The sequence below is a fragment of the Anomaloglossus baeobatrachus genome, chromosome 1 (assembly GCF_048569485.1).
Source record: "Anomaloglossus baeobatrachus isolate aAnoBae1 chromosome 1, aAnoBae1.hap1, whole genome shotgun sequence".
Classification (NCBI taxonomy): Eukaryota; Metazoa; Chordata; class Amphibia; order Anura; family Aromobatidae; genus Anomaloglossus; species Anomaloglossus baeobatrachus.
The window spans coordinates 403016895-403040432 of NC_134353.1; the positions used below are offsets into that span (position 1 = coordinate 403016895).

At 45.0% G+C, this 23538-nt stretch overlaps 1 protein-coding gene across 2 annotated transcripts in view; it reads left to right on the forward strand.

Moving 5' to 3' along the window:
• JSRP1 (junctional sarcoplasmic reticulum protein 1) overlaps window positions 1-23538 on the forward strand; it is a 95242-nt gene that overhangs the window by 22884 nt on the left and 48820 nt on the right. The window contains exon 2 of one of the 2 annotated variants that reach the window (XM_075352583.1): window positions 12666-12833. The gene's annotated coding sequence lies outside the window, so the exon portion shown is untranslated. Of the gene's footprint in view, window positions 1-12665; window positions 12834-13047; window positions 13195-23538 lie in introns of those variants that run through there. The other variant, XM_075352584.1, reaches the window with a different exon arrangement.

Here is a 23538-nt window from a genome sequence, read left to right on the forward strand (position 1 = left end):
GAGGGAGTGAACACAACTCCCTGAGTTCTCTGCTGGAGAGGCACATGTATATTGTTGTGGATTTTTGTTTGGACATTAAACCGTGTGCTGTGAACCTTAATGCCTGGATCCCGTGTCTTCTGCTGCGCAGCCGACCACGCTACCTCACAGTGTATATATATAGATAGATAGATAGATAGAGATATATATATATATATATATATCTCTATGTGTATATATATATAGATATATATTTATATATATACAAATATACCGCTCACAAAAATTTAGGGATATTAGACTTTCAGATGAAAATTATGGAAAACAAAACATTCACACTACAGTGATGTTTTATTATGAAAATTGGGCATTTATGTGGCAGCATGCAATGGTGACTTATGCGGGCTTCACACGGTATGATCTATCGTGCGATTGCACGAGCAATCGTACCCGCCCCCGTCGTTTGTGTGTCACGGGCAATTAGTTGCCCGTGGCACACAAAGTCGTTAAACCACCGTCACACGTACTTACCTGCTGAGCGACCTCGCTGTGGGCGGCGAACATCCACTTCCTGGAGTGGGAGGGACGTTCGGCGTCACAGCGACGTCACACAGCAGCTGGCCAATAGAAGCGGAGGGGCGGAGATAAGCGGGCTGTAAACATCCCGCCCACCTCCTTCCTTCCGCATAGCCGGCGACGCAGGTAAGCTGTGTTCATCGTCCCCGGGGTGTCACACAGAGCGATGTGTGCTACCCCGGGTACAATGAACAACCGGCGCAAAGTAGAATAAACGATTTTTTAAAAATGAGTGACCTGTACACAATTCGTGATTTGTAACTGATTTGCTATCGTTTACAGACGCTCATAGGTGTCACACGGGACGACGTCGCAAGCGATGCCGGATGTGCGTCACGAAAACCGTGACCCCAACGACATATCGCACGATAGATCGTCTCGTGTGACGCCTGCATTACTCCTCCTAATTTCAAACAATTTAAAGAAAAAACACCAACAAGAGTGGCGTGTATACTCCGCAAAAAAAGGTCAATATCTTAATAACATATCATGTGTCCTGGAGCATCAATTACAGCTTGACAACGACGTCTCCTGCTATTCACAAGTGGAGTTATTGTCTGCTGAGACATGGCATGCCAATCTTCTTGAACGGTGGCCCTCAGGTCATTGCGGTTCTAAGGTACAGAGTTAGAAGTCTCTACACATAAGTTTTTTAAGAGATTTAGATCTGGAAAAAGTGCAAGCCACTCCATTTGAGGTACTGTAGTCTCCAGTAGCCATTCCTTAATGATGCGACATTGATGAGCTGGAGGATTGTCATCCATGAAGATGAAGTTAGCCCTGTATTGTTCATGCAGAGGCAAAATGACTGGATAAATGATGTCTAAAAGGGGCTTTACACGCTACGATATCGTTAATGTTTTATCGTCGGGGTCACGTTGGTAGTGACGCACATCCGGCGTCATAAACAATATCGCAGCGTGTGACACTTACCAGCTACCTTAAGCGACCTCAAAAATGGTGAAAATCGTTCACTATGGAGAGGTCGTCCCAAAACCAAAAATCGGTAATGGTTGATTATCGATGTGGTTCGTCGCTCCTGCGGCAGCACACATCGCTGTGTGTGACACCGCAGGAGCGAGGAACGTCTCCTTACCTGCCGCCGGCCACAATGCGGAAGGAAGGATGTGGGCGGGATGTTACGTCCCGCTCATCTCTGCCCCTCCTCTTTGATTGGCCGGCCGCTTAGTGACGTCGCTGTGATGCCGAACGTCCCTCCCCCTTGAGGGAGGGATTGTTCGGCAGTCACAGCGGCGCCGCCGACCAGGTAAGTGCGTGTGACGCTGCCGTATTGATAATGTTCGCTGCAGCAGCGATCACACGAAATCGCATGCATGTCGGGGGTGGGTGCTTTTGCGTACGATATCGCTAGCAATTGCTAGCCATATCGTAGCGTGTAAAGCCCGCTTAAGGGGAAAACATTTCTCCTTGCAGAGACTGAGAAACCAATCTGGCTGTCAGTGGTGAGGAGTCTTAAAGCTGCAATGCTCCTTTGGGTAATATTCAAATTGTCTCTTCAGGGAGGAAGGAGACGAACTCTAGTGCAGTGCCACCTACACCTGTACCCGATGAAGAGACAATTGAAAGAGACAATTTGGATAAATGATGTTATTCAAGTAGAGCGACTTGTCACTGTACCATTCACAAATTGTAGGGTAGTTTTGTATTGACTAGACATCTGTCCACACTGAAACGCGACCATCACCAAAGGCTCGTTTGGTGGCAATGGCTGATGCATAACACTCTCCTTAATGTCTCCATCATCTTTGGTGGCTATCATTTCTACTCAGCATGAATCAACTTTCATCCGTAAAGAGTACTGAGGTCCACTAGTTCCTCGTCAAACAAGACGATATGCCTGTGCCTGGTGATGTGGTCATGTACCCTTGCAGGTTTAGTACACAGACTACGCTGATATAAACTGTTTTGAATGGTCGGACGTGACACTTACGTGTCTCTCACTTCCCCTAAATGCGCATGGAGTTGTGTGACATTCATCATTCAGTTCTGAAGGGTATTGTTTACATTGAAGGGGTCATTATTGGTGGATGTGGCCTAACGACTTTCACCTTCACGACCTTCTGTGACTCCTCCAGTCTCTCTGTATCTCTGTTGCAACTTGCTGACGACACTCTGTGACACTCTAAGCTCAGTTGTCACTTATAACTGAGAACATAATTGTTACGGTTACCGAGGAGCGGCGATCGTCCGGGGGTGGACCACTGAACCGTGCACCGGACTCCCCTAAAGGAGCAACCACAAGTAAACCCCTATACAGGGACTGTGTGGCGCTCCAACAGAAGGCCTAAATGCACGGCAGCCAGGAACCAGTATATGGACCAGTATAGTCTCAATGTCCAGAGCAGGAGTTCAACCATACAAACAAACACACGATGTGAGTGCAGTGTGCTAGTACACACTTGGTAGAAAGGTATTCGAAGATGGTATAGATGGGCCTGAGGTGAATGTGATAGATAAATTATATAAGAATTGGATACTAGGGGATATATCTTTCCCTCCTCTTGGTCCTACCTCACAATGGGGCTTTAAGCACCCTAGGTGTGTGGTGCCCCCATCCCACGATGGCTCACCCTCACTGCTCCTATCTACCTTCTGATAAATCCACCACCAATCTCCAAAAAGTGTAAGATGCAAAAAATCAGCACATAAATGTCAGACACATCACGAGATATATTGTATTACTTGGGAGATTCGCAGTACAGATGCAACTTATATCAATCGGTTATAATAATAATGCCCAAAATAGGACTTTACCATATTCTTCAGGGTCAGTGCCGAACAGCACCCCCTCTTATTTCATATGCTGAATAATTACAGTCCCAATATTATCTATATGTTACCTCAATGAGGTTCTCTAATAAAAAAAAGTACCCTGCAGAGTATATAGATAGCTTGCAGTAATAGTATTGGTAAATTAGTATATAGTTGGTAGTCCTCATGGGCTACATCAGATATCAGTAATAAGGTGCCAAGATTCTCCCAGTCATCATGACAAGAAATTACAAATAGTGACTGGTATTGTGTAGATATATGTTTCCTTAACCTTATGCGTTTCCCCCCACTGATTCTTGGAGTTCATCAGGGGATCAGAATATGGTAACTGGGAGCAGAGTCGTATCCCAGTTACCTCAAGATGCCACCTATAGGGAGGAAAGAGGAGAAATCATGAGCCTCTTAACTCCTCCTATAGCCAAAAAACAACATACAACATTAAGTGCCGATTTCTACGATGTCTCACCTACAAGAGGTTCTATGCTCGGTCTCAATGTCCCATCGGGCCTGGGTTCGGGAGGTTGATACCTCATTCCTAATAGTGCTGCCACCCGCGTTTGGACTTTGGTTTCAAAATGATTTAAAGGATGTGGAGGGCGTACTTCCACTGGGAACGCCCATAATAGCCAGGTCGGGTCTCGTGAAGGACACCAGTATCGCACTTCCCCTGGATCCGCCCTTCACAGCTAGGGCGGATCACATGATCCTACGAATCGGGAAATAGGAGGCTGGAACGCAAACTGTGTTCCAGCGTCCATGCAGTAATGTGTCTGCATACCTCGAGTCAGGAAGTGGGAGGCACCATGCGTTCCAGCGTCCATACAGTGAACTGTCCGCATTCACCGGTAATATGCCCATAGCGACAGATGCGGGTGCGTCCTCAAAAATGTGACCACAGAAACACCGGCATAAAAAAACGGACCAAGGCAGCACAGTCGGCCACTATTAAAGTGCACGTTTAATATGAATATCCACCTCTATAATAAGTCATGTGCCATTAAATCCTCCCCTTTACCACAGGGGAGCATACATAGATGAAACTTTGAAATGTGTATACCCACCAGTATAACCTCGTACATTGCATGACTCTAGGAAAGGGAGCCAGGGGGGGGCGGGAATTGATTAACGGCCTTATTTATGTTCAAAATAAACCAAGGGGAGAGAAAGGGAATAAGGCATGAATCTACTCTCCATGGGTGGTTCATACTTAGGGACCCCAAATGAGCTATAAATAATTACCAAGATGTATAAAAATCCCATTATGGGGGAATAGCCACTTCCATACTCTGAGAGATCACCCCTCGGCGCAATTCTGGGCCACTCACAGCGTCAGTGCATTAGGTGATCTTTTTGTCCCGGGAACCACAACCTTCAAGTCCTTTGAACAAGTCCAGATTGAATATAAAGTTCCAAGATCACAGTTTTTTAGATACCTGCAGATTCGCACAGCGATTCAATCCCACATACAGAAAATTGGAGTGAGGAAATTGATATCATCACTTCCTATGATAGGTATTCTAAAATCACAAGGACCTCGAGGCCTCATCTCAGCTATATATACTTACCTGTTGTCGGTGGGGGTGGAGTCGGACCCCTTGCCAGCCCAGGATAGATGGAAATCTCTAATTCCCTCTCTTCTACAGGGAGAAGAATGGGAAGAGATATTGGAATCTCCGACTGCGGTATCCCCATCAGTTAATAATAAGTTGATTCAATGCTACATTGTCCACCAGGCATACCTTACTCCAACTCGATTATTTAGTATGGGCCGTTCTCGTACATCGGAGTGCCCGAGGGGGGCAAATTTCATACATATGATTTGGAGCTGTCCCAATATATCTTCGTACTGGCGGGGAGTGACATCTCTGCTGACATCGATTGTGTCGATTCCTGTTTTGTGTGACCCTTTGATATGCCTGTTTGGGGTAATGGAGGAAGAGTTCTGGGATCATTACATGACAATATTCCTCAGAGAGGCATTGTTTCTGGCTAGGAAATTAATAGCTCTGAGGTGGATGGGAGATTCGAATCCAACTGTGCTGTCCTGGGTTAAACTAGTCAATGCAACCATAGTCTATGAGCGGGTGGTATATTATAATAGGGGGTGCCCGGGAAAATTTAACAAAATCTGGGGTTTGTGGAATTCTTCTCCAGACACACTTGCGGAGGTTTGAGGGAGATTATGCGGATAATCCCGTTAGATGTTGGGATATGAAACACTGTCCAATGGTATATTGAGGTATGATAATGCAATGTGGCTGTTGTTGTTGTTCGTTCTTTCTTCCTTTTTCTATTCCTCTTTCTATCTTGTTTTCAAAATATGGTCATGCTGATAGTTACAGCTGTTCTTATGCTCAATATAAAATTAGATATATATGCAAATGATAAGAAGTATGGATAATAACATTGTTCTATCTTAACTGCTAAAGATATTATGGACTTTATATGACTGTTCATTGTTATATTCAAATATTACTATCTATATACTGAGCTATTTTTATATTGTACCATGTTTGAAATTGTTAATAAAACGAAGTTAAAAAAAAATGTATAAAAATCCGTGAGACATAAAAATATAAAGCTTGAAAAACCCAGCAACAATTTATAACAATCTTCAGGAATTGTTAAAAGATACCGTTACAATCCCTAATATGCATAAATAAATCCACCAATGGGAAAAATGGCCAAAGGATTGCCATAGTAAGGGCTGAAAAGTGTATCCATCAATATTTTGTCAGTTAAATTACGGATGAGGGTGAAGAGAGGAGTCAGTTTTCAGATAAAGCTATGGAAGCTAAGCTGCTCGTTCAGTCTAGTTGGACTAAGGGGTGCTTCACACATAGCGAGATCGCTGCTGAGATCGCTGCTGAGTCACGTTTTTTGTGACCTCATTAGCGATCTCGCTGTGTGTGACACTGAGCAGCGATCTGGCCCCTGCTGTGAGATCGCTGCTCGTTACACACAGCCCTGGTTCGTTTTTTTATTGTTGCTCTCCCGCTGTGACGCACAGATCGCTGTGTGTGACAGCGAGAGAGCGACGAAATGAAGGGAGCAGGAAGCAGGAGCCAGCGTCTGGCAGCTGCGGTAAGCTGTAACCAGGGTAAACATCGGGTAACCAAGGTGGTTACCCGATATTTACCTTCGTTGCCAACCTCCGCCGCTCTCATGCTGCCAGTGCCTGCTCCCTGCATTCTGCACATGTGGCTGCAGTACACATCGGGTAATTAACCCAATGTGTACTGTAGCTAGGAGAGCAGGGAGCCAGCGCTAAGCGGTGTGTGCGGCTCCCTGCTGTCTGCACATGTAGCTGCAGTACACATCGGGTTAATTAACCCGATGTGTACTGTAGCTAGGAGAGCAGGGAGCCAGCGCTAAGCAGTGTGCTCGGCTCCCTGCTCTCTGCACATGTAGCGACGTTATGATCGCTGCTGCGCCGCTGTGTTTGACAGCTAAGCAGCGATCATAACAGCGACTTACAAGGTCGCTGTTGCGTCACAGAAAATGGTGACGTAACAGCGACGTCGCTGTCGCTATGTGTGAACCCAGCTTAACTGAGTTCAATAAAAAAAGTCCACCTTGCCTCCCTTTGGAGAATCTTCCTATTCCAGTTCCCACGTCTGACAGAATTAGGTACGACCTCAATCGCTTGGAAGGATATAGATCTTATATCCCCTTAATGTACTTGTATGACATGTCGTGCTAGGGGAGTGTCCCGCTTGTGTCTTATGTGACCCAAATGTTAATGATACGCACTCTGAACTGTCTCTTTGTTTTTCCTACATAATTCAATGGGCAGTTACGAGTGCAGAGATACACAATTCCTTCAGTCTTACAGGTAGTGAAGTCTTTAATTTGAAACCTCCTACCAGTGTGTACACTAATAAACTCCTTACAAAAGCTACAAGATCCACAGCGGAACGTTCCCATCGGTTTTCTATCCAACCAGGTGCCTTTATTTTTGAGTGGAACAAAGTGACTGTGTGTGACATAGTCTTTTACAGATTTTCCTCTTCTATATGTCACACTAGGATGTGGAGATATAAAAATCTTTAATAGCAGGGTCAGCCAGCAATATCCCCCCAAATGTTTTTTTAAGATGGAATAAATTCAGTCATTTTGATCATCAAAAGTGCCTATCAGGCGGGTAACTGGGGTGGATTCGTTTCTAGGTCTAGGTATTAGTAAATCATCACGATTGCTGTAATTTGCATATTTAAAGGCGGGTTCAATGACGTTAGATGGATACCCCCTCTCTTGAAAGCTCTTTTTGAGGGTCTGTGCTTGTTGAATTTGTTAGGGACGAACAGTTCCTCCTGAGACGCAAAAATTGTGCCTTAATCCCTTTCTCTCCCATCTTGGTTTATTTTGAACATAAATAAGGCCGTTAATCAATTCCCGCCCCCCCTTGCCCCCTTTCCTAGAGTCATGCAATGTACGAGTTTATACTGGTGGGTATACACATTTCAAAGTTTCATCTATGTATGCTCCCCTGTGGTAAAGGGGAGGAATTAATGGCGTATGACTTATTATAGAGGTGGATATTCATATTAAACGTGCACTTTAATAGTGGCCGGCTGTGCTGCCTTGGTCCGTTTTTGTTATGCCGGTATTTCTGTTGTCAGATTTTTGAGGACGCACCCGCATCTGTCGCTGTCGGCATAATACCGGTGAATGCGGACAGTTCACTGCATGGACGCTGGAATGCAGTTTGCGTTCCAGCCTCCTATTTCCCGACTCGTGACATGTGATCCGCCCTAGCTGTGAGGGGCGGATCCAAGGGAAGTGTGATACTGGTGTCCTTCACGAGACCTGACCTGGCTATTATGGGCGTTCCCAGCGGAAGTACGCCCTCCACATAAGAGGGGGTGCTTTTCGGCACTGACCCTGAGGAATCTGGTAAAGTCCTATTTTGGGCATTATTATTATAACCGATTGATATAAGTTGCATCTGTACTGCGAATCTCCCAAGTAATACAATATATCTCGTGATGTGTCTGACATTTATGTGCTGATTTTTTGCACCTTGCACTTTTTGGAGATTGGTGTTAGATTTATCATAAGGTAGATAGGAGCAGTGAGGGTGAGCCGTCGTGGAATGGGGGCACCACACACCTAGGGTGCTTAAAGCCCCATTGCACGGCCGGCGTCAGCACCCGGCAAACCCGGTCAAATGCTGGGGCCCTGAGCTGCCGGGGGGGCCCACTTACGGTGGCAGGAGTGGCGCACCGCTACTCAGGGGGCCCGGTGCCCACGCTGTCACCGCCCCACCTCCCCCCGCCAAGGATCGTGCTTTCAATTGTATCGGCATCGCAGTTGCCAATACAATTGAGATCAATGATGAGAGAGTGAGCGGTGCGCTCCCTCTCTTATCATTCTCCCCGCTCTGACTGTCGGCGCTCTGACTGTCGGCGCACTGACAGCTCTGCAGCGTAGCGCAGTGACACCAATACTGTGCGCCTGCTGAGAGGTCAGAGCGACAGCAATGGACGCGCCGAGGAGACCGGAGCAGCGGGGGAACGAGGAGAAGGGAGTATTAATCACTGTATGCTACATGAGGGTGCCTACTGCTATCTGGCTCTGCACTGTGCTGTATATAGGCTCTCCTATATATAGGCTATATACTATATGAGGGTGCCTACTGCTATCTGGCTCTGCACTGTGCTATATACAGGCTGTGCTATATGCAGGCTATATACTATATGAGGGTGTCTACTGCTATCTGGCTCTGCACTGTGCTATATACAGGCTGTGCTATATACAGGCTATATACTATATGAGGGTGCCTACTGCTATCTGGCTCTGCACTGTGCTGTATACAGGCTCTCCTATATACAGGCTATATACTATATGAGGGTGCCTACTGCTATCTGGCTCTTCACTGTGCTGTATACAGGCTGTCCTATTTACAGGCTATATACTATATGAGGGTGCCTACTGCTATCTGGCTCTGCACTGTGCTATATACACTGTGCTATATACTGGCTGTCCTATATACAGGCTGTATACTACATGACGGTGCCTAATGCTATCTGGCTCTGCACTGTGCTATCTGGGTCTGCACTGTACTATATAGGGGATGTGTAGTACATGAGGACTCCTAATGCTATCTGGGTCTGCACTGTGCTATATAGGTGCTGTGTACTACATGAGGGTGCCTAATGCCATCTGACTCTGCAGTGTACTATATAGGGGCTCTGCACTACATGAGGGTGCTTAATGCTATCTGGCTCTGCGCTGTGGTATATAGGGGCTGTATACTACATGAGGGTGCCTAATACTATCTGTGTCTGTATTGTGCTATATGTGGGCTGTATACTACATGAGGGTGCCTATTGCTATCTGGGTCTGCATTGTCCTATATGTGGGCTGTATACTACATGAAGGTGCCTAATGCTATATGTGTCTGCATTGTGCTATATAGGGGCTGTATACTACATGAGGATGCCTAATGCTATCTGGGTCTGCATTGTGCTATATGCGGGCTGTATACTACATGAAGGTGCCTAATGCTATATGGGTCTGCATTGTGCTATATGGGGGCTACTTAATGTTATATGGGGGCTGCATAGTGCATATGGGGACTACATAATACTTTATGGAGGACAATGGGGGCTTCATAACACTATATGGAGGAATATGGGGGCTGAGTTGTATGTCCCCTCCACCCAGGTGCTGTATACCCCCCACCCCAGAGCTGTATACCCCCAGAGCTGCATGTCACCCTCCACCTCACAGCTGTTTGTCCCCCCACCTCAGAGTCACTGCCCTCCTCTAGAGCTGTATGCCCCCCATTGCTGTATACCCCTTTCCTCAATAATATGTATTTCCCCCAGTAATGTGTATGTCCCCAGCCTCTCTTGTGATGTACATACAGCAGTGTTAGTGTGCTCCATGTGCGGCTATGTCTGTTAGACAAGCCGGGAGGTGAATGAGGCTGTTGCCGGCTTCCCAATATTAGAAATATATATACAGTATAAATATATAATAATAATGTGTGTGTGCATGTATGATGTGTTTCTATGTATGTCAGTGTATGTGACTGTGTATAGATTTATGTCTATTTATATGTGTTTTTGTGAATTTCTCTTTAAATGAGTATGTGTACGTATGCCTGTATGTGTATGTATCTGTGCATGTCTATGTGTGGATGGGGCCCACTGAGACTCTTTCACCCAGGGCCCACAAAAACCTGGAGCCGGTCCTGCCCCATTGTGAGGTAGGACCAAGAGGAGGGAAAGATATATCCCCTAGTATCCAATTCTTCTATAATTTGTCTATCACATTCACCTCAGGCCCATCTATACCATCTTCCAATACCTTTCTACCAAGTGTGTACTAGCACACTGCACGCACATTATGTGTTTGTTTGTATGGTTGAAATATCTGTTTTTAATCAATTATGAATAAAGATTAATTTTAATGGGTATTATTTGCTAATGGTCTAAATTAATTGAAGTACCCCGGATATATTTTTGGTCGACCAGTGCAGGAGTGAACAGATGTGGCAGCACAGAGATGACGGCTCAGATGTGGTGGCGTTGAAAAGACAGCATAGACGTGACGGCACTGTGATGATCGCTCAGACATGGCGTCACTCTGGTGAGGGCACAGATGTGACGGCACAGTGGTGATTGCTCAGACGTGGCAGCACAGTCATGATCGCTCAGACGTGGGGGCACTCTGGTAATAATGGAGAGCAGGCTCTGGTACGAGTCAGAGGTTAGGAATACAAGACTGGTACAAGGACACAACAGCAGGGCTAGATACTGTAACATACGGGGACCTGAGAACTAGCAACACAGTAACCGGCAACGTTGCTCAGGCACATCCTGTGGGGGGGGGGGGCGGTTTTAAATAACTTTGGTGATAGGTGACCTCTGGGATCACTTCCAGGTAATGGGACGTCGGCCCTTAAAAAAAGGGGTGTGGCTGCGCAAGCACCCTACGGGTACTTACAGAAGGCCGGCATGTGGCCAGAAAGCAGGAGGAGGATGCGGCAGACCCCGGGGAAGGAGAGGAGGCTGTGGAGCCACCGAGCTGGTCAGAGGGAGAATGCCCCTGCTGGAGCCTGGGAGCAGGGACATGTGGGAATGCCGCGCTGGGACTGGGCAGGTGAGAATCTCCTAAGGAGGAAAGGGCATCAATATTCTCCGCAGGTTCCCAAGACCCCTCCTCAGGACCAAACACCTTCGAGACTACCAGATAGTAGGTTTTACCTCTGACCTCCTTCACCGCAAGGATGGCTTTTACCTCATGAGGTTCCTCATCACTGACCGGAGGAGGGAAGATACCAGGGTGAAACCGACGCAGGACGACAGGCTTGAGGATGGATACATGGAAGGAGTTTGGGATGTGTAGAGTGGGTGGCAATTTCAGCTTATATGATACTTCGTTGATCCGCTGGAGCACCTCAAAGGGACCAATAAAGCGGGGACCCAACTTCTATGACGGCATCTTCAGGCGGACATACCTAGAAGAGAGCCAAACCTTGTCTCTGGGTAGTTTAGAAATTCTTCTGTTATCAATGCCATCAGTATGTTTTGCAATAATAAGGTTACGAAGGTCTTGAGATAGCTCACTAGTATTACTCATCATGAGATTTTTGTTGTGTGGCACCTTGGTAATGAGATACCTTTTTTATAGGCCAGTTGAACCAGCTGGTATTATTTTTGCTACATGCTGGTGTCATGACTTTCCATGGCTTTTTGCACCTCTCTTTCTTCATGTGTTCAATACTTTTTCCCTCTGTCATTTCTCATTATTACACATCACAAAATGTATGGATATCTGTGGTTTCAATTCTTTGCCTGTGTGGATTGGATCGGTTGTTACCGACATCTGGTGAAAAATGCATGTCAATAGCACCTTTAGGAATATATTTAATTAGAAACTTGGTGACATGTTCTCCAACTGTATACAGTGTGTCCACCGTTATCCTGTCCACCGCCATTAACTTGAGAACGGCGGCAGCTATAGGCATAGAAGTGGTGTCTAGGTATAGTAAAGTAGCCATGCGCTACGCAATGAAATCACCTATAGCGCCACCTGGTGGAAAACAACGGAGTGTTTGTATATACAATATTTGTCTGGGGAGATTACATGGCTGTGTGCCTGATTTTGTACATCTCTACAATGGATGTTGCTAAATCAGCTAAACTCAGTAGATTTGGATTGGTGTTCATATAACCATTTAGTTTATTTGTATCAAATAAAAAGGTATTTTAAAAAATAATGTGGAAAAATATGGCATTTTCATCACACTTGTAAGTATAATTAATAGTCTAAAGATTGTAAGAATTCTTTTTTCTCTTTCGCAGTCAGCACCAGCTATAGCACCGTATGAAAATGACATCCACAAGGCTCGTATTTCTCCATGATTGGTTGTCATTTTACACCGGCTAAGGTTTGCACCTGTCTATGTATATTTAGCCGTTCGCTGGCTGCCAGTGGGGTGTGGACATGTAGTGTGGATCTGAAGTCTTAAGGTAAGAGTCACCTTTTCCTTCATATTCTTCCCAAATATCTCATTTTAAAACTAAGTATATGAAATCAATGTTGAGAACCTTTTAAGGTAGCAGAAGATGAGCTGTGGATCAGTCAAGGAGTCTGGTGGAGCCGTGTGACCGATATTGGGGCTATATTTAGTAAGGTTGCCGGCTGAAGCTGCCAGTCACTTGAGTTAACAAACTCCTTAAAATGCAGCAGACTCTTCCCAGAAAAGTAGTCATTTTTCTACAAATATCAGGAGTGAAAGAAAGGGCTGGTCCTCCAATGTCATAAACTCATTTCCTTTCCATATCCTCTCATCTAAAACCCTTGTATACAGTAAAGTACAGTTTCTCTATGGTGAGTATACATTAAATATTAGTACGTCTGTATTGTAGAATTTGTCAGCCAGACTATTACTCATTGTCAAAAGTAAAATATCTTTTTTCTTCTCTGTTGTTCCTATTTTGCCCTTTTAGGCTGCTTTCACACCTCCGGTTTTAGCAGAGTCGGCCGATCCGGCTCTAAAACCTGTGCAACGGATGCGGCGACAATACCGCATCCTTTGCATAAGTTTTTGACATGCGGCCCGTCCGGTTTTTGCCACTTGCGGCAGGCTACTGAGCATGCGCAGTGGAAAAAAAACGCATGCGGCGTCCATAGGCATGCACTGCAAATCGCGCCGAATGCGGCGCGATGCGGTTTTTTTTTTGCCGGACAAAAAACGTGCCAGGCAACGTTCCATCCGGCCGCCGCATCGGCTAAATCTGCCGCATGCAGCAAAAACCGGAAGGAAAGCAAGCCCATGCGGCACAATACGGCACTAATGTAAGTCTATGCAAAAAAAAACGCAACCGGCGGCAAAAAAAAACGGTTGCGGTTTTTCTGCAAAGCGCCAGATTGTGCCGCACAGGAAAAACCTGAGGTGTGAAAGCAGCCTAAGGGGGATAATAGATTGAGTGCATGTTTTTTAAATCAGATATTCTTTATTAAACAAGGTTTTTCTCTTTTAACACACAAATTTAATCACAAAAGACAGAAGAGTGCATGTTAAACCGGACAGATTGCCATAGTTAGGGTAGATTCACACAGTGGGGTCATGTCATGATTGTTTTGGTGGGGGTTTGCAATTTTCTCAAATGTGCTGCAAAAACTGCTCCATGACCATATAGCGTGAATATATTTTTATCAGTCAAGTCTAGACATCTACGTTTTTCTATATTCTATTAAATCCACCTTTATTTCCATACTGTTGTTATTAATGGGAACCTGTCACCAGATTTGGGGCCTATAAGCTGCGACCACCACCACCGGGTTCTTATATACACATTCTAACATGCTGTATATAAGAGCCCAGGCTGCTGTGTAGATCGTAAAAATCACTTTATAATAGTCACCTAGGGGGGCGCTCCGGTACAGATTGGTCAGATGGGTGTCTCCGTTCTCCGGTGCCGGCGCCTCCTCTTTCGGCCATCTTTGTCGTCCTTCTTCTGAAACCAGGGTGCATGATGCATCCCACGTTATCCACACTAGCTGACATTGAGCTCTTGAGCAGGCGCACTTTGATCTGCCCTGAGCAGGGCAGATAAAAGTATTGTAGCGCGCCTGCGTGTGACCAGCGAGTATGTATGACGTAGACGCATCATACACACAGGCTTCAGAGGAAGGACGAAGATGGCCAAAAGAGGAGGCTCCGGCACCGGAGGACGAAGTCACCCATTTGAGCCACATCCACCGCAGCGACCGGTTTAGGTGAGTATTATGAAGTGCTTTTTACATTCTACACAGCAGCCTTAGCTCTTATATACAGCAAGTTAGAATGCTGTATATAAGAGCCCGGTGGTGGTGGCCGCAGTTTATAAGCCCAAATCTGGTGACAGGGTCCCTTTAACAATCTTATATATTATACATGGCAGATCATATATGGCAGGTCTGTGGGAATTTTTGCCCATTCTTTCAGAAGTGTATTTGTTATATCAAACACTGATGTCACATGAGAGGGCCTGGTACATTATCTCTGCTCTAGTTCATCCCAATGGTGTATGATGGGGTTGAGATCAGAGCTATATTTGGGTAGTCATTTTCATCCAAACCATGATCTGCTTTGTGCAATGGGGCACTTTCATGCTGGAAGAGAATATTTCAGTAAATGTTTCCCATATCGTTGGGAGCATATAATCGTCCAAAATGTAATTGTTTGCTGCTGTATTAACATTTCCCTTCCCTAAAACTATAGGACCTATGCTGAAACCCCCCATAGCTTTATGCCCCCACAAAAAACCTTTACCACAGTTACCATAATGCAATCAGTCAAGTAACTTTCTCCTGACATTTGTGAAACCCAGAATGGTCCATCAGACTGGCAGTTAGAGAAGCGTGATTTCTCACTACACAGAATACATTTCCACTGTTCCAGAGTCCAGTGGTGACGTGCCTCCATCTGACACTTGGCATTATGCTTCTTGATGTAAGGATTGCTGCTTAGCTATGGAAAACCATGCCACACAAATCCCAAGACCAGTTTATGTGCTGATTATGCCAGAACTGGTTGGAAACGCTGCAGATATAATAATAGAATATTAAATTTTATTTATATAGTGCCAACATATTCTGCAGCACTGTACAATTAGACGGGGACATGTACAGATATTAAAAACTAAAGCTATACAAAGTAACACATAGTTCAATAGTTACAGGAGGGATTTGCAAGCTTACAATATATAAGGACAAGGGGGAGACACAATAGGTAGCACGTGCTTGTTATGTACGGTCCTGCCTTCATTATAGGGGTTTTCATAAAAATCTGCATGATCCGCTCATCAGTCAGTATCAGTGCAATTACCATGTGCTATTGGGTGCATCGGGGATGTGGAAGTAGATGAATAGGAGATTATGAGTAAGGCTGCTTTCACACTACATTTTTTTAACATGCATCATGAATGTTTTTTTTGCTGCAAAAGCGGATCCTGCTTTTACAGCAAAAACACGCATGCAAACACATGTGTTACTTTGCAGGATCCTGTCACTTTAAGTTTATGGGCGGGCATTGGAGTCATATGATTGGGAGTGAGGGGAACTGAACGTGAAAGACTGGGAGCCGGCATCTGACAGCTGTGGAGGCTCGAAACCAAGGTAAACATCGGGTAACTTGCTTGGATAACCGATATTTACATTGGTTACGAGCGTCTAGAGCTGCTAGGAGCCGGCTGCCTGCTCCCTGCACAGGTAACCAAGATAAACATCGGGTAACTAAGACCACGGTTACCCTATATTTACATTGGTTACGAGCGTCTGCAGCTGCTAGGAGCAGGGCTGCTGCTCCCTGCACACATAACCAAGATAAACATCGGGTAACTAAGACCGCGGTTACCCGATGTTTACCTTGGTTACGAGCGTCCTCCGCTCTCAGGCGGGGGAGAGTGGATAGAGAGGGAGGGGGAGGGAGGGAGGTGGAGAGGGAGGGGGAGAGGGGGAGGGAGGGAGGTGGAGGGAGGTGGAGAGAGAGAGACTGATCACCCGAGGCTGGTTTCTGTGCATGCTCAGTAGAGCAAGCAGGATCCTGTCTATCAGCATGCCACCGTTCACATGCGTTTGCGTGCAGTATAGTCAGGATCCAGCAATTTGCAGTATTTGGACGCAGCTCAAAAACGCTACAAGTAGCATTTTTGAAAAAAGTTAAAAAACTGCAAGTCGCTGGATCCTCACTATAACGCACGCAAACGCAAGTGAACGCATGTTGACGCGAGTCCATTGCAAATGCATTGAAATGAAAACGCATTTGCACTGGATCCATTTTTGCGTTAAAAAAAACGTTCATGACGGATGTTAAAAAAACGTAGTGTGAAAGCAGTCTAAAGGGAACCTGTCAGGTGTAATATGCAGCCAGGAGCACGAGCAGTTCTGGGTGTATATTTCTAATCCCTGCATAACCATCCCTCTATACACAAGCATAGATAAAGATATCTATAGAAAAAGTATTTCTACAGATCTTTTATCTTATGCTAATGAGCACGAGGACTAGTCTCAAGGGCGTTATATCCCCCGACTAGTCCGCCCTTTTAGCATGTTAGCACACCAACGGGGCGTGCTAATATGCTATTCAATTCAGTATCACCAGCGGTGATGCACGTACCTGTGTTCGCTGTGACCGCTCTTCTGAATGCCGAGCACTTCCAGTCATGCACAGTAGACCTCTCTGAAGCCGGGACGCGTACATCCGGTTTCATATTTCGCATTATTGGAAGTGCCTGACATTCAGAAGCGTGGTCAAGGCAAACACAGGTACGTGCATCACTGCTGGTGATGCTGAATTGAATAGCATGTTAGTACACCCCTGTGGGCAGACTAACATGCTAAGAGGGCGGCTAGTTGCGAGATATAATGCCCTTTGGACTAGTCCCTGCGGTCATTAACATAAGATAAAAGATTTGTAGAAATACTTTTTCTAAAGATCTCTTTATCTATGCCAGTGTATACAGGGACGGTTAGGCAGGGATTAGCAGTATGCACACAGAACTGCTCGTGCTGCTGGCTGCATATTACACCTGACAGGTTCCCTTTAACATTTAGAAGGAGGAAACAGGGGAGAGTTATGTTAGTGAGTTGATGTGATAGGCCTGTCTAAAGAGATTTGTTTTTAAAGCGTGCTTAAAAACACGAGGATTGGATATTAGTCACATAGTTTGGGGTAGTGCATTTCAGAATACTGGTACAGCATAGAGAAGTCTTGGAGACAGGAGTGGGAGGTTCGAAATATGGAGAATGTTATTCTAAGATCAGTTGCAGAACGGAGAGGCGGGTAGGATGATAGACAGAGATGAGGGATGAGATATATGGTGGTGCAGAACTGTGGAGAGCTTTGTGGGTGAGAGTGATACGTTTATATTGTACTCTGTAGCAGATGGGCAGCCAGTGCAAGGACTGGCTCAAGGTGGAGGCATCGGTGAAGCGGCTGGACAGAAATACAACCCTGGCTGCCGCATTCATTATGGTTTGGAGAGGAAAAAGTTTGGTTAGATGGAGCCCGATCAATACAGAATTACAATAGTCTAGATGAGAATAAATAAGGGCGGCAGTAAAGTGATTTTGCATTTTCAATGGTGAGAAAAGGTCGCATTCTGGAGAATTTTTTAAGATTCAAGTTAGAAGAGCGAGTTAGTGATTGGATATAGGGAATAAAGGAAAGTTCTGTATCAAATGTGACCCCCAAGACAGCAAAAATGCAGCTTCGGAGTTATGGTTGTTTCACCAAAGGTAATTGAAATATCAGGCATAGGTGGGTTAGTAGAGGGAGTAAACACGAGAAATTCAGTTTTGGAGAGATTATGGTTTAGATAGAGGGAGGATATGGTTTAGATAGAGGGAGGACATGGTGTTAGAGACAGCAGACAGACAATCACTACTACTTTGTATTAAGGAGTCATGTCAGGAGAAGAGATGTATGGGTGTTATCAGCATAGAGATGGTACTGGAAACCAAATCTGCTGATAGTTTGTCCAATGGGGGCAGTATATAGAGAGAAGGGGGACTAGGACTGAGCCCTGAGAAACCCCGACAGAAAGAGGAAGATAAGCTGGCAAAAGATACAGTGAAGGAGTGGTCAGAGAGGTAGGAGAACCAAGAGAGAACAATGTCCTTGAGCCCGATAGAGCGAAGCTTGGTGAGGAGGAGCTGGTGATCCACAGTGTCAAATGCAGCAGAGTGATCCAGAAGAATCAGCAGGGAGTAGTGACCATTAGATTTAGCTGTTAGCAGATAATAATAATAATAATTTTATTCATTTATATAGCGCTATTAATTCCATAGCACTTTACATACATTGTCAACACTGTCCCCATTGGGGCTCACAATCTATAGTCCCTATCTGTATGTCTTTGGAGTGTGGGAGGAAACCGGAGACCCCGGAGGAAACCCACGCAAACACGGGGAGAACATACAAACTCCTTGCAGATGGTGTCCTTGGTGGGATTAGAACCCAGGACTTCAGTGCTGCAAGACTGCAGTGCTAACCACTGAGCCACCGTGCCGCCCAGATCATTAGAGACTTTAGTAATGGCAGTTTTAGTAAAGAGCGGAAACCAAATTGTAAAGGGTCAAGAAGAGAGTTATCTGAGAGAGAGCAGATTAGACGAGACCAAGCGTTCCAGAAGTTTAAAGATTAAGGTAAGATTACAGACAAGTATGTAGTTAGCAGCGCAGTTTTGGTCGAGGGATGTTTTTTTTTAAGTAAAGTGGTTATGGCTGCTTGTTTGAAAGAAGAGGGAAAGATACCGGAGCCAAGAAAGGTTAAATATTTTAGTTAGGCTACTTTCACACATCAGTTTTTTCCATCAGGCACAATCCGAAAAAAAAATGGATAAAACTGATTTGGCGCCGGATCCGTTTTATCCCCATTGGTTTGTATTAGCGCCGGATTGTGCCGGATCCGGCGCAATATGGCGTGATTTACAATGGAAGCCTATGGACGCCGGTTTCGGCGTAATGCAGCAAAAAAAACGTATGCGGCCGCCAGATCCGTTTTTGTAAACTGAGCATGCTCCAATTTATTGAAAAAAACGAATCCAGCAAAAATCGGATGAAACTGATGCAAAAACGGATGCGCCGGATCCGTTTTTTGACAGATCAGGTATACCGGATCCATAAAAAAAAGGATCAGGCGCATCCGTTTTTGCATATTCTGCGCCGGATCCGTTGCATCAGGCACACGCCGGATTGTGCCTGATGCCAAAAAACTGATGTGTGAAAGTAGCCTTAGGTAGGTAGTGACAGTTGGGGAGAGGGACTGGAAGAGATATGACAGAATATGGTCCCTAATACAGGTTGTGGGGCAAGAGGAAGCAAGGAGCCGGATAACTTCTGCTGTGACAGGCTCGAAGATGGAAAGTGAGCTTGCGGAATGGAAGGGAAGGGGGGTCCAGGCTCCGAGGGGATTGTGTAAAAATATCTTGTTCGATGTGTTTGTAGGAAATTAGTGGCCACATCATCAGAGCTGATGTTGGTGACTGTGACTTGACATTAGGGCTCAGGAGGGAGTTGAAGGTTTCGAAGAGTCATTTTGGATTGTTGGCTAGTGATGTGATATGTGTGGTAAGATGGAGAGCAGAGTTATAGGTTTTGAGTATCAATTAAAATACTTATGCTCCAAGAACAACAAAAGTATTATAAGAGTGATACCTTTATTGGCTAACCCAAAAAATTATATTGGCAATGTTTCATAGCTCAAAGGCTCCTTCTTCTGGGAAAATTACAAATATATTACTGAGACAAAATCGCAACATTTAATTGAATGTTACAATAGGACCTGGGAAAGATGATGCCTCCTAAAGATAAGACAAGGAAATCAAATTAAGGTTTTTGTTACAAATGCAAATGAACTGGAAGTGGTCTTTTCAGATCATTTCTGAAGGATTCTTGTGGAAGTGCGAAGTGCCACAATATTGCTTGTATTGTACATCGTAAGGTTGTGAGCATGAACTTATAGTTTATGAAGTCTTTTGCTGAAAGTGTTTTTCTCTGCAGACGCTCAGCGCGCCTTCAGCATGGCTGGAGAAAACATGTTTGCAGCATGTGCCAGGGCTGTCGCTTCCTGTGTTGGGTCTTTCTGCGTGTAGCAGGTGCTGCTTCATCCACGGCGCTCTGCGATGTACTGTAATGTGATAATGCAGAGTCTGGACAGGAGAGGGAGAAGATGGGAGCTAAAGATCACTGTATATTGTTCATAAGCTGCGGGGTATTGATGGCCTTTAGATTTGTTTGATAAGTGGGGGTGTCCTCAGTGTGGAGACGGTTTGATGTACATTATTGATTTTTGTTTCTGAAGAAGGGGTTATACAGCTCCGAAACGCGTAGAAAAATAAAATCCAATATCTTAATCCCCATTGATCTTCAGTGATCTTCTTCTGGCAGCATGGATTAACCCTTTTCTTCCATCTCCTCCAATGTTATCTTCCTGGGTTCTTCAGCAGCCTTCCTCAACACGTGGTTATAGTGGTTTTATCTATAACACAACCGCAGCAGGTTAGTGCACCTAATTAAATTCTTTCTGGTACCACCGGATAAGAGACCATTTGCGCCCCCCTTCTGTGTCATTTCAGCATCACGACATATGGAGACGGTTCTTGACAGAGAAGAAAAGAAGGTTGTGGTCAGAGAGCGGGAGAGGGGATATGATAAAGTCATGCAATGAACAGAGTAGGGAGATCAACACTGACACTGTGCTCTTAACTTTACATTGTGCCGCTTTGTGGCTGAATTACTGTGGGTTTTAAACACTTCCACTTTTCAATAGCACCACTCATAGTTGATTATGGAACATTTTGGAGGAAAGACATTTCATAAATGACTTGTTCCAGTGGTGGCATCTGATTACAGTACTTGGCCAAATGCAATGAGCTCTTTAGAACAAAAGAAATGTTTGATGACAGATTGCATACATTTTCTACACGTGTGGCAATGGGACGGACTGAATAGCCCCGCTACCCATATTGTGAATGTTTTACTACTACTGATATATCTGCTGATGCATGTCACCATGCTGCTGATATAGCTGACTTTACAGCTAAGCCACGCTTACATGTTAGCAATGTTTCAAACAGCAGGAGAAAAGCAGGTTTTGAATACCGCGCCAAACCACAGGAGTCCAGGTGAAGATAGTAAAACTCTTTTCTTTATTTTCACAGGTCTACGCGTTTCAAGGACATATCCGTCCTCTTCCTCAGGACAAATGTGCAGAGAATACTTGATATAGTACTCTCTGCACATTTGTCCTGAGGAAGAGGACGGATATGTCCTTGAAACGCGTAGACCTGTGAAAATAAAGAAAAGAGTTTTACGATCTTGACCTGGACTCCTGTAGTTTGGCGCGGTATTCAAAACCTGCTTTTCTCCTGCTGTTTGAAACTACTCCTTGCTGCGGGACCGCTGCCTTCCACGTTATTTACGTGCTTTCAAAGGGGTTGTGACTGACACAACCCTACCAGGTGAGTGTTCCTTCTGACATTCACCACCATTTGTCATACCGGGTAAGACCCTATTGCACCTTATCTTTCCACAGCTTTTTCATGTTAGCAATGTGGCAGACATAACATACTGGTATTGAGTTCTGGATTGTCTAAAGGCCGCTTTACAAGCTGCGATATCGGTACTGATGTCGCTAGCGAGCGTACCCGCCCCCATCGGTTGTGCGACACGGGCAAATCTCTGCCCGTGGCGCACAACATCGCTAGGAACAGTCACACGGAATTACCTGCCTGGCGGCGTCGCTCTGGCCGGCAATCCGCCTCCTTTCTAAGGGGGGGGGGGGCGGTTCGTTCGGCGTCACAGTGACGTCACTAAGCGTCTGCCCAATCAAAGCGGAGGGTCGGAGATGAGCGGGACGTAACATCCCGCCCACCTCCTTCCGCATTGCGGCCGGGACGCAGGTAAGGTGAGGTTCCTCGTTCCTGCGGTGTCACACGTAGCGATGTGTGCTGCCGCTGGAACGAGGAACAACATCGTTACTGCAGCAGCAATGATATTTGAGATTAGGGGGGGATGTCACCGATTTTGAACGTTTTTGCAACGATTCAAAATCGCTAATAGCTGTCACACGCAACGACATCGCTAACTCGGCCGGATGTGAGTCACAAAATCCGTGACCCCCAACGAGATCGCTTGAGCGATGTCGCAGCGTGTAAAGCGGCCTTTAGACTATTTTCACACGTTACGTTTTTGATACGTATTTTGCATGGTTTTTTTTTCATTCTTTTTATACAAATCCATGATAATAAAAATCTGCTTTTTACAGTACCAGCAAAGCCCGAGATTCCAGAAATCTCATGCACACACAGACACACACTTGCTTTTTTTTCCTGACTGAAATGGAAAACTGCTGCGTTTTTGAAAGAAGCAGCATGTCAGTTCTTTCAGCATATTTGCTGCTTTTTTCACCATTGAAAGCAATGAGAGTGAAAAAACGCAGCTGCGTTTTGCTACTTTTTTGGTCAATAAAGCTAACTTTATTTAAACATGTAGACATATTTCACACCGAAACCACAGCAAAAAAAATGCTGCAAAAATGCCTCAAAAAACAAAGCCAAAAAGCAGTAATTTTTTTTACTGCCAAGAGATCAGGTGTGAACGTATCCTTACAGTCTTCCTTAAAAGCAGTGAGAGTCTGCATGCTGCAGAGGTTAAATCATCATTCCTTGCATGTTACGGTCCTAACTTGGCGTTCCTGGCACTAAATCATTTGCCTTTATACCCCTGATGAAGCCAGGATACATGACGTAACGCGTAGAGCAGGGGTCTCAAACTCAGCTGGGTGTATGGGCCGCATATAGAAAAAAAAAATTCAGGGGCCACATTCTTTGCAGGACAAAGTGACATTTTTAATGAATCCATGTTTTTTTTTCTAAAAACCTTTGGATCACTTTTTTGAACATTTTTTGCTTGTTTATTATGACAAACCTGCACTTTTTTGTTTAGTTAAGTTTATATATAAAAAAGCATATTTAATGGCAAAAAAATAAATAAATTCATGCTTTATTTTGAATTTTATCACCTTCTTGTAATATTGTTTTAAATTTAGCAGCATCATATAGTAATCTTAGCCAACATCTTGTAGTAATGTTTCCATCTGTGTGCCCTGTAGTAATGTTCCCCATCCTTGTGGTATTGTGCCCAGTAGTATTGTGCCCATCCTTGTGCCCTGTAGTATTGTACCCA